The sequence below is a fragment of the Chironomus tepperi genome, unplaced genomic scaffold (genome assembly GCF_022539635.2).
Source record: "Chironomus tepperi strain 1889 unplaced genomic scaffold, CSIRO-AGI_Ctep_v1 contig_261, whole genome shotgun sequence".
Lineage (NCBI taxonomy): Eukaryota > Metazoa > Arthropoda > Insecta > Diptera > Chironomidae > Chironomus > Chironomus tepperi.
This window is the reverse complement of record NW_027226383.1, coordinates 759,802-773,093: the sequence shown is the minus strand read 5'-3', so window position 1 is coordinate 773,093 and position 13,292 is coordinate 759,802. Positions and strand designations below refer to the sequence as shown.

The window sequence follows — 13,292 nt, the reverse complement described above, 5'->3', positions numbered from 1 at the left end:
AAGGCTAGGTATTTATAGAATCAGGACAAATTTTGATAGATTTGGTAAATTTATAAGCCAAAGGTTCACAAAAATTTAAGTCCATATTTCAACCCTGACTATTTCGCCCACTATGTACACATAAACAAAACTATATTTCTTACTTTTTTCTTATTTTTCCTTTTTTGTGTTCCGTTGAATCTATCGATAGATGCTTTATTTATTGATAAAAATCAAACTTGATGCCATAAATTTTACTTGCACGAGAAAAAAAAAAAATATTTTTCTTTTGCTTTTCTCACTCTTGCTTTATTTTCTTTTATGGTTTTTAATCAATTTTTTTCTCCTTGCACTCTGTCTTTTTTCACTTTATAACACATCTGATAACAATATTTTCTTTTTCTCTTCCTTTCAACTTTTATTTCTCTGCCTTCTTATGTATATCTCACTTTTTTTTTGACTTTTCTTCTTTTCTTTTTCTGTGATGTGAACTTTAAGAAATGAATGAAAAAATCATTGATTTTTCTTTTCTTCTGATTTTGATTTCTCTTCAAAGCAATTTGAGTGAACGATTTTATTGCACAAATAAATGGATTTATATATTTTTTTTGTTATATGTTATATTTATCACATAATACAAAATCTTATCACTTCGATATCACACAGATGCTCTTTTTCCAACTATATTGAGATTATTATTTCTCGTTTTTTTTTTATCTCCTCGTTTTGGTCCTTTTTTGATAGCTTTAATATTTCTTTGCCTTCACAAAATAAATTTATTATTACATATCAATTTTTATATCGCTTTTATTTGCTTTTACGAGAAGAAAGTTTTCCTCTTATTTTCTTTTCTGTGTCGTTACGCAGGAAAATTCTTTTATGTGCCTTTTTTTTACGTATTTCTTTTAAGCTGCACACATGACATGAGAGGAATTTCACCTTTTATTAAAAATTATTCTTGAGGTTGAGCTCCACTAAAAAGTCACTTTTTTTTTGTGTGTTATTAAGATTTCATTCAGTTACGTTTCGAGCTATAATGTTTATTCTTACTAACAGCAATCGTTCCGTTTATTAAAAATTTCTTATTCAACACAATCACAAGGAAAATTTCTTTATTTGACGTACGAAATTAAAGGAACACTCAAATCAACTCAAATATTTTATTTCTTCGTCAGACTTTGAATTTTTTTATTTTTTTGTTAAGTTCCTAAATTATTTACTTACTCGTATAAGATTTATTTACGTAGTATGTGCATTTGAATTTTTTTGATTAATTTTGGTTTTGTGCAAAAATTTTTTACGTTCAACCGGCTTGGAAAATTTTTTGTACTCCGGATGATTTATTTTTGAGGATTATTTTTGACACTGGAAAAATTCTGGATTTTAAAATTTTTTGGGTCTATCAGCACTAAATTTTTTTAAATCGAATTCTATTTGCTAACCGGCTTTTTTGCTTAAACAATTTTTTTACGTACTAATTTCAACTGTCTTTCTTCTCAACAATTTTTAACAATTTTTTTTTTTTGGACAAAAATCCCGATATGCTACCCAAAAAAAAAAGATTAAATTCTGACAAAAATTATTCAGCCGACAATTTATCACTCAAGTCCCTCACGGTTTTACTGTTCACAGAATATTGTTATACACATTAAATAACAATTATTTCGTTCGCTTTTTATCATTTATCACTTTTACACAGAATCTGAAATTAAATAAAAAAAAAGTTTTGTGCTCTCTATGTTTAATCGACCGCTATTCATTCATAGAAAACGAGAGAAAAATTTATCGATTTTGCAGACTTTTTTTTATGCTGAAAAATGTGTTTTTATTCTTCAAGTATTTTTTTTTTACTCTTCAGCTGGAAAAATCATATGACAGCAATGATGATGTGGAAGAGAATGAGAAGAAAATAAAGGAAAAAAAAATTGTAATTTCACATTAAACACTCGTCTATCTTTTATATATGAATGCCGGATGTATCTCTCCGTATGTGTTTATGTTTGTGTGTGCAAAAATTTCTTTTTTTTATTTTTTTTCCCCTTTCTTGTGTTTGAGAAATTAGGCACTTTAAAATTCTAATTCCACAGCAATTATCTGCTTTTTCCTGCTATGTGTAACATTTAACTGTTAAACTCTCTGACAAGGCAAAAAATTCCTCTTATTTCTTTTTTTTTATTCCTTTTATTTCAAGAGATTTGAAAAGCACGGCAACCGCATACACAGCGAGTAGCGAGAAGGAACACACAAAAAGGAACAAAATGAAAGCACTTTTCTTGTCAGTAAGCAGCAATGTATGGAAAATGTTCTCTACAGCTCCTTGAATTCTTCCTTCTTCTCCGAGTATGTTTATTTTTTTTTTGTTTTTGCTTAAATATTAAAGTAGTGGCACTTTAATGCAACCCTGACAGGAGCATGAAATGTTTATACATATATTCTTCGTCTCTTCTTTTCTGTTATGTACTTTTGTTCCTTCACATCAAATAATACTACTCTACTCTTGAGTTATGTAGAGCAGCAGTAAGCTATGGGTATGAGGACAAGGAATGGAAAAAGAAAGAAAAAAATTCCACCACTCTTGATGCACAGTCACAACAAGAAAAAAAAAAAAATACGAGAGATTTATGTTTTATACACACAAATGGAATCTCCTTCCTATTTATTTTTACACACGCGGCACAATCACTTTCGAGTCGAGAGTTTCTTCTGTTTAATCCTTAATCTTTCTTCTTTATGTCTCAAAAATGTTTATTTATTTTTCACAGTGTACAGTGATTAATTAAACAATAGAACGGCCTGAACGAAACGTTAGATTGCAACATACAATTTTTATGTATTTATATTTTCTTCTTCTGTTACACATATACACACAAAAATTGTTTGAATTTTTTTTTTTTAAATGTCCCTGTAATTTATTTTCCGTGTTTTTTGCTTTCACTTTTTTATTTTATATTTAGGTATAGTCCTGGGTTGAAAATGGGTTTTAGAATTTTTAGAATGTTTAACTGGCCGCACTGTCGTGTATGCTTTCTTATCTTTTCTCGAGGTCTTTGTCCTTTTTTACTGACAACAGAGAGAATTTTTTATATTCTTCTTTGCCGAAAAAAGAAAAACTAAAAATGTAACACACAGAAAGTGACGTGTGCAGGATCGATATATCTTTATTTTCCTTGTGCCGTTTCTTTTTTTTAGAATATCAAATTCAGCTCCTTTATTGTTCTCTTTTTTTTACCCAAAAATCAAATAAATCAAATTCAACGATGAAATATGATTATACATACACAAAGTCAGTCACAATTTTACTTTTTTTTTATTGTGTGGACACCGAAAAGAAAAATTAAAAGGAAATTTTTTTCTCACTTTATTTCTTTACAACACCAAAAATTGAAATAAAAGTTTTTGGTAGGAATTATTTTTTCCTCAAAGCTATAAATGTCTCATTTCTCACACTGTGTGTAGCCACGAAATTTTATTTCTCATACAGACAAAAGTCAGGCTTTAATTTACAAATTATTTTTTGAGCGAAACGTTTTGTTTTCCTTTTTTTTGTGATAACAATTACACAGAATGTTATTATTTTTTACAGACACACATAATTACACCGAAATGAGACAACCAAAAGTAAAAATCTTCTTATTTGAAGACGTACACACGCGAAACCGAGAGAATAATTTTTTTTTATCTTCCTTGAAAATGAAGAAATTAAGAAACATTGAAATTTTTTTTTATGTCTTTCGAGTTTTTTTTTTTTTTGTTTTTCTTATCTCGCCTTACTTTATTTTTCACACGAATAAAAAACAAGAAACCGAAAAAACAAAGAAATTTTTATAGTTTTTAATTTTGCTTTATTTTGTGTAAATTCTTTTTGTTGCTTAATAATTTTTTTCCATTTATTTTTTATTCTTTAATATTTCAATGAAAACGGTTAATTTTAGAGATAAACTTTGTCAGCGGCAATCGCCTTAACACTGAATACTAAGAGCACAAAACAAAAACTAAAACCTCGCATTCTGCTTTTTCCTTTTTTCATATACACGGCAGAAGAGAAGCAAAAGCATGGAACTCTGTGTGTATATAGAGGCGCCCTATTCACAATGTATTTTCAGAGCACAGAATAAAAAAAAAAATATTTTTCCCTGACTGGAGGAGGAGAAGGTGGAGAATACTGAGAACAGAAAGGAACAAAAAAAAAAAAAAAAACATTTTTCCAATCGCATTCCCTATGAATCATCAGTCATCAAGCGAGAGAGAAAGTTCTTTTTGCAATTTCTTTTTTTTTTTTTCATGTGGAATTAATTCATAAATGTTGATGACTGCCCGAAATGCTCTTCTATACCGAAAGAGTCATCATCATCATCGTCATCATTCATACATTTCCACGCCGTCTCTTTGGTTAATGCTCCGAAAGTGACATTACTTTTAACTGGAAATTAGCATGCTTCAATGTGCATGCAATTTTTGTGTTGATTTTCATTTTTTATATTCGTATCATTGTCGGCGAGAGAAGTCATTTCACTCATTTCTCTCTCATCAGTAACTTTCCATTGCGCAAGGCTTTTAAAACGATGTAGTAAGTTTACAACCACCCCAATCATCCCCCCAATCATACAAAAATTTTCTCTTTTCTCTCTCTCGTCACTCTTCTTGTTCTTCTTATTTCATTCATCTCATCCTCCCAACTATCATCATTCTCATCATCATCAATGTGATTTTTATTCTTACGAGTCGTTCTGTTCGTCGGGGAGTCAGAATATTACATTTCTTTAGATTCTTTTTATTTTTCTCTTCTTAGCGGCATATAAAATGTGTCTATATACAAATACACATTTTCTCTCTCTCTCTCTCTGTCTCTTTTACTACACACTCTACACATAGTGGTACAGCAGAAGCAGCAGAACATGACGTGTATTAAAATACTCTTTATCGCTTTATGTTTAATTTCATTTCAATTGTAATAATTTTTTTTAGCTTGCACAGCTACTGATGTTAATGTTGATGATTATGGAGGGCGCTTCAATGTTACATTGTGTTTTTTACAGAGCTTTTCAAATAATACTTTTTTTCTCTCTCTTTTTTGTGCCTTTTTCTTGTGTATCTTTGAGGTATGCTGTATGAATAAATGCTAGAGTAATTTTGTGTGTAAATGAAATTTTTACTACAGGGCAATAGAAATGAAGAAATAGAACATTTAGGTGGATAATTAGAAAAAATTGCTACTACCTTTTTTATGGGAAATGTTTCTACTGTTTGAATAATTTAATTGTTCTGAGAAGATGTAAAGGATTAAATTGTTTAAAAAACTTTTGTGTTTATGGGTTATTGGATTTTTGTTATGATCTGGATAAGGTCATATTTATTATTTCATGTCATATTTGAACAAATAAACAAAGTTGATGTTTTTCTATAGAATATCGACCTTCACATGATTCAGAAAATATTGTAACAAAATCTAACATCCATAATTAATACCTACAACTTTTCCGCATGAATTCACCATTAAATTTATTAAAATCTTCCAAATACCGTCTCAACTACATGGAATGTTTTTACTCATGATAAAATACTTCCAATTATTTCTAAAACATTATCACAATTATTATCAAAGTTTTCTGCTTGTAACGTGTCTTGTCTAGTATGTTTAATATCAAGATATTGAATATTTTATGTACAACATTCATTAAGCTTAAAATTCTTCTGAATAGTTCACAAGCCAGAGTTCATCAACTTTTCCTACATTTGCATGTCCTGAATATTTTTTTTGTAGCTTCTGTCTTTTTTTTACATTCCTAAGCCTCTTTTTTGGTAGACAAACAAATTACCCATACATCCACCATAAAAATTACATTTTCATTAGTTGCTAGTCCATGTTACAACATATGTTTATGAAATTCGTATATACAAAGAGAATTTCTTCTCGACATTTTTTTTTGTGTGCTGCTGCTACTGATGCTGTATGTCTGTTTTTCATTTCTTCACACATAGCCGTATATAGAGAAGAATAAACGATGTCAGAAGTAATAGCAAGTAGAATTGAAGAAGGGTAAAGATAAACAACACAATTTCCTTCTTTTTTTCATTTCATTTCAGTTGTACAATTTTTTTTTTGTGCCTTGCTTAAGCAACTTCATTCATTCATTCATTGCTTTTGCTTTTCTTTCATTTGTGCTATGCACACATAAATATAAGCAAAAAAAAAAATAAGAATCTGGATTTTTTTTATAAACTTCCATGCTTATTAGTAATTGTAATACAAGAAGTTTTTGCAAGGATTTTACTTTGTTGTCAGATTTATAAGCAGAACATCTTATATTACGCCATTGTCTGTGCGCTATAACCCACATTTTAAGCATGATAAGACAAAACCATACATTTCTGCGTGGTAGTAACAAAGACATCGATGCTACATAGTTGCAGTTTTGTATCTATCCAAATAGCACCCAGCAGCAAGTAAACAGTCATGAAGAATAGTTGTTTTTATTGTGCAGCACTTCTCGTCATGATTAAACATTAAACCATGTCATAAAAGAAAGTAGAATGATGTAAAGGAGAGGAAAGAAATAAGAAGAAGGAATAAGAAGACGAAAAAATAATCAATATCCTTGAGAGCAACAAAAAAAAGGAAAATTATAAAAAAGTAGAGTAGAATATGATGTGAATGTGTTTGGGGAAAATGATGACTAAATGGGCCTTTGGGGGAATTTCCTTATAAGAATATCTTGAGCTATTACTTGAGCCGTACCTTTAACATATAGAATAGACATATATTCTTGGTATTATATAATATCTGTCGGCATAGTGATAAGAGCATTTAGATCATGCGACACTATTCTGTTACTGTTACTTTTATTAGTTATTTAAGCCTTCCCAAATGTCATAAAATATGTCTCATGGCAAGATTATTTATTAAATCCTGCATACAATCGTTATGAATACTTTTTCTTTTCTTCACACTCAGCATATCTTTCGACTTTAATATTGCTTAAAGCTATACTTGATACCTCATGCTACTCAGTGATGTATCAAAGAGTAAATCTCGTTGATTGAGCCGTAAATTAAGTGCTTGATTCAGAACTTTTTTCTTAGAATTGATTTTTTGAATTTCGTTCAATTCAAAATTGATTGCTTTTTAACACGTCAAAGATTCAAAGTAATCAACGTAAATTGAAAATGTAAATTGATGCTTAATATTTTTTATATGAAATGAAAAATTAAAATGACTTGTAAAAAAATCAGAAGTTCAACAAGATAAGCAATTTAGAAGAATAGGAATCAGAATTTTATGCGAGAATTGTGAATCTAAGGATTAGTCAAAATTATTGAAATAGAAATAAATTGACATTAAAAATCTAAAATGAACAAAGACATTCATTTCTTGAAGAATTCATACGCAAAGCATACACACCACGAACATTTATCCATCGGAATGAGAACAGAAAAGAGAAAATATCTATACTTATAGAACCATTAGAATAAATGGAGCAACGAAAATTGCGAAATAAAAATTAACTTAAATCCCCATTACCATCATATGATGATGATGATGATGACGACAATATTAGAAGGCTTTCCGCTCAGCTTTACTTATTATGCGTATGAAATCATCGGTTAGACGACATTTGATAAGACAACATTCAAAAAGCTATCGTATCAATATAGAATAATAAGCGAAATAGAAAAAGAGACAGAGACTATCGTCTAACATTTATGGTGAAATAAAGAAGGAGGATACGACAAGAATAAAAATATATATATTTATAAAAATGTGTATAAGCCGCCATCAATTTCATGGCTTTTACGAGCAGTCGTCGTCTATCGACTTAAAAACTATTATATGCATCATAAAAGCTTTGTTAACACGCACGCACACACAGTTTAGTGGAAAATAACAAATAGCAGTAAATAGAGTGTAAATTTTTTCTATTTTATAGCGGAAAAATCAGTTGTTCTATTTTTATCATGGTATATTAAAAAGGATATTTGAATATTGTCCATACTATGTCTGAGATCTAATCCTGCTTTAAGGTAAATTTTAAGTCATTGCCCGAATTCAATTATCGTAGGTATCGGCAGTTGATTGAATCAAACTTCTAGACAATTTCATAGACTAAATTCAGAAGCTCAAGTGCACAAGTTCTTCATATATTTTCGAAAATGCGCTATAACACTCTAACCCAAACAAGATAAAATAAATATTTTTTATCACCATAGACCCAAAAAATATATATAAAAAATATTTTTTTTCATCGTCATTTGATTTGGGGGATGGGACATCGCTGACTATTATAATATGCACGAGCGAGAAAAAAAAAATAATAAATAGAGGAAACGCAACACATGGTTATTTAAAATGATGATGAAAAATCCATATTCTAGGCGAGGCGAAAAAATTTAAATTGCTTAAAGGGAGACAAATTAATAAATGCGTGTATGTATATGAGTGTCTCGTGACAATTCCCACATTGCACGTAACACATATAGTAATTTTAATGCCACACGACGTAACCAAAATCAAAATTGTTTTAATTAATAATTATAATATTTCAAAAAATAAGGCCCTGCTATAATGAAAGCATTTTACGATGGCTGTAAAGTGAAATATTAATGGCTTGGGTCTGTTGCATATTATAGCTTTGTGGATTTAAATTACAAATTCACTTACAATTAACTGTAAAGCCCATCCACCCAAAACTACTTCGGTCAACGGCTTAAAGTGGCTTAATGAGAGTAAAATTGAATAGTGCTCATTAAAAGCAAAGCAGTATAGCATAAGTATTAATTTTATGTATATGTATGCAAGTGATAAATTAGTTGAAAATTTGTCCGGTGCTTTTTACCACTTCGTGTATTAAACAAAGCAACAGAGAACAGCATAAACAATGCCTCGAGGGCAATTAATCGGATTAAAATGGCCAAAACTGTTGTTGGGGAACGAGGAAATTAATTATCAAAGGAAGAAGTCTCAAGACACACAAAAAAAATATGGGGTGCACGGTAATTAAATACACAGTAAGCACTCTCGAGATGCTCATATAATGCATGGCTATTAAAACTTGATCCAAGCTAATGGAAAACTTCCGAAAAGTTAAATTGATGGTGGAAAAAAAAAATTTTCCGTTTTCACGGCAATCAAAAAATTCACAGACATTAATTTTATTAAGTTATATCCTTTTCGCGCGCTCGTTAGTTCATGCCTGTCTAGTGCAGCATAGCAATATAATATTTCAACGTATTAATAGTCCCATAAATGTTTTAATTAATTAATTAAAGTTTTATTGCGTAGAATATTTTCTTCTTTTTAACTCTTCCGTGTGTACTTTTCCACTTCCTATCTGTTCCATTCATTCATGGATGTTCTTTTGCTTCTGTTTTATGTCATGATAACGTAATTTTTTTCTCAACTTTATTTATTTAATTAGGAACTGACTTCCTTTCATGTTTTACTCATTTAAGTCATTTAAAGATGGGTTAATTTGTGCCAAGATGTCTCTTTGGACTTTAAGATTGATTTTTAGGAAGTTTCATAGCTAGTGGTACATAGTCCACTTCTTTCAATAATGGACATCATTAGGATCCTAAACAAACTTAATAATTATGAATGAAATATTCTACAAATTCGTTTTTCCTGAGAAACCATACGAAAAATTCAAATTTTTCACTCACAACCAGTCAAAAAGCTCATAAAGCCTCAACACACAAAACATTTTTTCCTCCTGAACTTTCAGTTTTTCTTCTTATTTTCCTTTGATGACAAAAATTTATGGCTGATGATGACACTAACGAATTTTTTTATTGCCTACTGAGCAATTAGCATTCTTCTCATCATTTTTTTTCCTCGTGCAAATTATTCTCCTTCTATACCGTTCCTCCTCATCATACTTTACTGACATTAAATGATATTTTTTTTTTATCAATTTTCATCTCTGAGTGAATAATGTGAAATGTGAGGGGTTTAAAGTTTAAATGCCTTTCATTTCGATTTCAAATTGCTCACGAAAATGTCGTTTATATCACGTGAAAAAAAAGGAAAAAAAAATATTTTTTTTTATGCCACGACTCTCAGCATGTAACTTAAATGATGTGATGTTAGTGAAGAAAGGAAAAAATATGAAGAAGGCAAAGAAAAAAAAAATTATTGAAGACATTCTGCTGCTTGTAGTTTAGGGAGGGAGTGAGAAATGAAGAATAAAGAGCACCATCGGGTTTAATACATTTTCAATATGGTGCCATATACAATTTCTTATTTTCAATTTTTTTTTTCCGTTGATGGAAAAGAAGCAAGCAGAGTGAGAAGTAAGAAGAATAAAATTAGAGTTCGAACACTTTACATCTCCATAAAATCAATCGATTTATGATCGTTTCAATAACATATAAAAAATGTCGTTTCGTTTAGTCTTTCTCCTTGCTTGCTTACTTACATGTATATATATTGGATGATGTAAGAAGGAGAAAGAAAAATAATATGAACGGCATTAATAATAAAAATCGTGAATAAAATTTATATAGCGATACAATTTTCTTTACTCTCTTATTTATTTTCAGTAATAGAATAAGAGTAAGTTCGAATAAGTTGAAGGCATTTAACCATTTTTTTTGTGGGAAATTGATGAAAAGAAGAAAAAAATGTTTCAAGCAATTTTATCGAATAATACTAAAATAAGAAATATTCTGTTTCTTTAGTGTATGAAAAAATGATTGATACGTATCGACAGAATACATGGAGGATATTACATTCAGTCGATAGATTGAACAGCCAGTGGGTAATTGAGTTATTACATTTTATGAATTTATCGAACAAATTTTTGGAAAATTTCTTAGGAAATATGGTGTTGATTGTCTATTTGTAGTTAAATTAATGATAGTCATTTAAGTGATTTATCTTGAGCAGTTTAGTAATAAAGAGATGAAACACATCTACAATTAGTTCGAAAAAGCATCTTTAAGGACCAAGATCTAAAAGCAAACCCATATTCCCATTCCAAATCTACAAAATTACTCAATTTATCCCAAAAGAGTAAAATATACACTTAAATGCCTCACACCTCTCTTCCTTATCAGTCTCATAATATAAAGATCTCAAAAAACGATACTTATTCATCACTAAAATAAGGAAGAATCCTTACAAATATAAAAGAAATTCTCGTCATCTCCCCACGAGCAAATTTTGTCATGCTTTTCAATATATATTGAAAATAAGCTATCAAAATGGGGAAAAAAAGAATATCACACAATAGAGAAATGAGATAAAAGCGTTTAAATCGCATTTAGTCGACAAAATTTGAGATGTAAATCAGCGGAAATGGAAAGCTTCACATCCATACACGCGCTAGGCTTCGTGAGTGACTAAAAATAAATGTTAGCTTGTAAAAAATTTATTCAAATCTATTTCACGGAATAAAATAAAAAAATCCACGCTTGTGAGTTGTGACAATAAATTTTGAACGTTTTGTTTTATATTTCAAATTTCTTCTCATTTCAACGTTGAAATGTGGAAATAAAAAATATTTCCATATATTTGAACAAATTCGAATAAATGCACGTAAGTGAGTCATTTTACATTCAAAAAAGTATAAAATAAAATAAAAAAAAAATATTGTAAAGCGGCAGGCTGAAATGAAAAATCAATATTTTCATAAGTTATGAAAATCCCAAACCAGCATGACTGACTGTATATACACAGAGAACATCTATATGTAAGCTGAATGAGAGGAAAAACTCAAAGCACATTTTTTCCAGAAAAAAGGCAGCAAGCAGGCAACAGAGTAAAAACAAGGAGGCAAAGCACATCTCTCCGTACGTTATACACTCTCCAACTGTATATATTTTAATGAAAAGAAGAAGTAAAGGAAACTAACACTACTTTGTAAATGAGCGCCACTATATAGTAATAATATGACGTGTATGTGAACAGAATCAAAAGAGAAGGAAAAATTCTTGAAATGCTGGATGGATGAAAGAACTAATAAAAGGATGAGTTTTCTTGAACTGGGATTAGGCGCATTTTTGTGAAATTTTTAATAAATTATAAATATTGAAATATTGAATAAGTTCAAATAAAATGAAATGACTTTAAATTCTTCAAAATATATCATTAAATGTTCAATAAAATCTAATTCTATTTTTAAACCAATTTTATCAATAAAAAGAGTCAGATCATCCAAAAACAAAAGACCAATCGCACCAAACAAAATGCTGCTTCAATTATTCAGACACAAAATTGTTCATTGAAAATTACTACAGATAGTTGTGTTAGTCAGTCAACCTTCACCGTTTATGTTTTGCCCAAGTTGTGCCTTTAACAATAAAAACATTTTTTTTGCTCCTTCGTCGTGAAAAGAAAATTTTTTCTTTAAAGATAAGAAGAAAAAAGGAAGATGAAAATCACGAGAAGGGAGATAATAACAATAATAATAACTTTTATAGGCAGACACACGCGAAAAAATTTCCATGAAAGGAAAGTCGGTGACATTCTTTTCCTTTTTTTTCCTTCAAAAATACTTTTTTAAAATCTTAATGTTCATGATGAGAGAATAAGCTATGTACGCGTACGTAAATATATATATGCAACAACAGCAACCGCCTGTCTTTGTTTATTTGTTCCAGTTTTTTACTTATTTTGCCTTCATAAAGAATGGCAAGTGATGATGATGATGATCAGTTGCGTACGTTTACTTCTTTTTGTTTTCATCTCTTTACTTCCTTCTTCTTGTCTCTTTTTTTTTGTGCATGTTATTCACGTTTCTTTTCATTTTTAACACGTGTGTACATATATATGTACTCTACTGCTGTTGGTGAATCCTCATGCCATTTAGAAAGATATTTGAGAATGGTATACAGTAAATAAAAAATAAAGAAATGATATGTAAAGGAAGGCATTGAAGGGAAGCAAAAAGTAAGGCGAGAAACTTACTGCACAATAATAATAATAAAGTACGAAGAGGAAAATAAAGAATAGGAAAGAGGAAAAGTGTTTTTCTTTTTCAAGTGTAGGCACAAAAAAATCGAAAATCGTTTACATTTTCTTTTGTGTTATTTCTTATCGCAATTTCTCAATGAACATATTTTATGTAAAATTATTGCGCGATTTTCTTTCTTTCCGTTCAATGGAAAAAAATAGAAAGTTAAAACGGAAAAGTGTGAGAGGAAGTTTTTTTTTATACAGAAGAATTTCTAGGTCAAGTTGACTTTAATACTCTGAATGTCTAATGATTATTTATGTGATGGTGTAGTGTAGGGGTCAATGGTATAGAAAACTTTAACAATAAATTTTTCGGTCGTAAAAGTTTAATGGCCATAATTTGATTTTATTGATTTTTTTC

The 13,292-nt window shown here is 29.6% G+C and overlaps 1 protein-coding gene across 8 annotated transcripts in view; it reads right to left on the bottom strand.

The window, feature by feature from the left end:
- The window catches only part of bru3 (bruno 3), a 286,566-nt gene that overhangs the window by 248,035 nt on the left and 25,239 nt on the right, over positions 1-13,292 (bottom strand). Inside the window, exon 1 of one of the 8 annotated variants that reach the window (XM_070641960.1) lies at positions 144-1,866. The exons of 1 other annotated variant lie outside the window; for it this stretch is intronic. The gene's annotated coding sequence lies outside the window, so the exon portion shown is untranslated. Of the gene's footprint in view, positions 1-143; positions 1,867-13,292 lie in introns of those variants that run through there. 6 more of the 8 variants (XM_070641959.1, XM_070641955.1, XM_070641953.1 and 3 more) reach the window with 6 other exon arrangements.